This window comes from Vespula pensylvanica, chromosome 1 (assembly GCF_014466175.1).
Source record: "Vespula pensylvanica isolate Volc-1 chromosome 1, ASM1446617v1, whole genome shotgun sequence".
Taxonomy (NCBI): domain Eukaryota; kingdom Metazoa; phylum Arthropoda; class Insecta; order Hymenoptera; family Vespidae; genus Vespula; species Vespula pensylvanica.
This window is the reverse complement of record NC_057685.1, coordinates 2,007,105-2,007,413: the sequence shown is the minus strand read 5'-3', so window position 1 is coordinate 2,007,413 and position 309 is coordinate 2,007,105.

The following is a 309-nucleotide window of genomic DNA, read 5'->3' as shown; positions in this document are numbered from 1 at the left end:
TCGAATCTTTGACAATTGTTAATTCAGTTTTGTTTTGAATTTCGACGAGTACACATCACAGTTCTCGCAGTACGCATTCTCCGCAAATAATAACAAAGAATTAATGTGAGTATATTATTATCACTCATTCTTTCAATATTCTATACGATTTGTTTTTCTTTAGAATGAAATGGTGTTGTGGGGATACATTTCTACCCGCGACGCGAATGAAATTGGGCTTTGACCGCTACTGGTTCAATCTTACTATGAATTTTGACGACTACACATCGAAGTTCTCGCAGTACGCATTCTTCGCAAGTAATAGAGAAG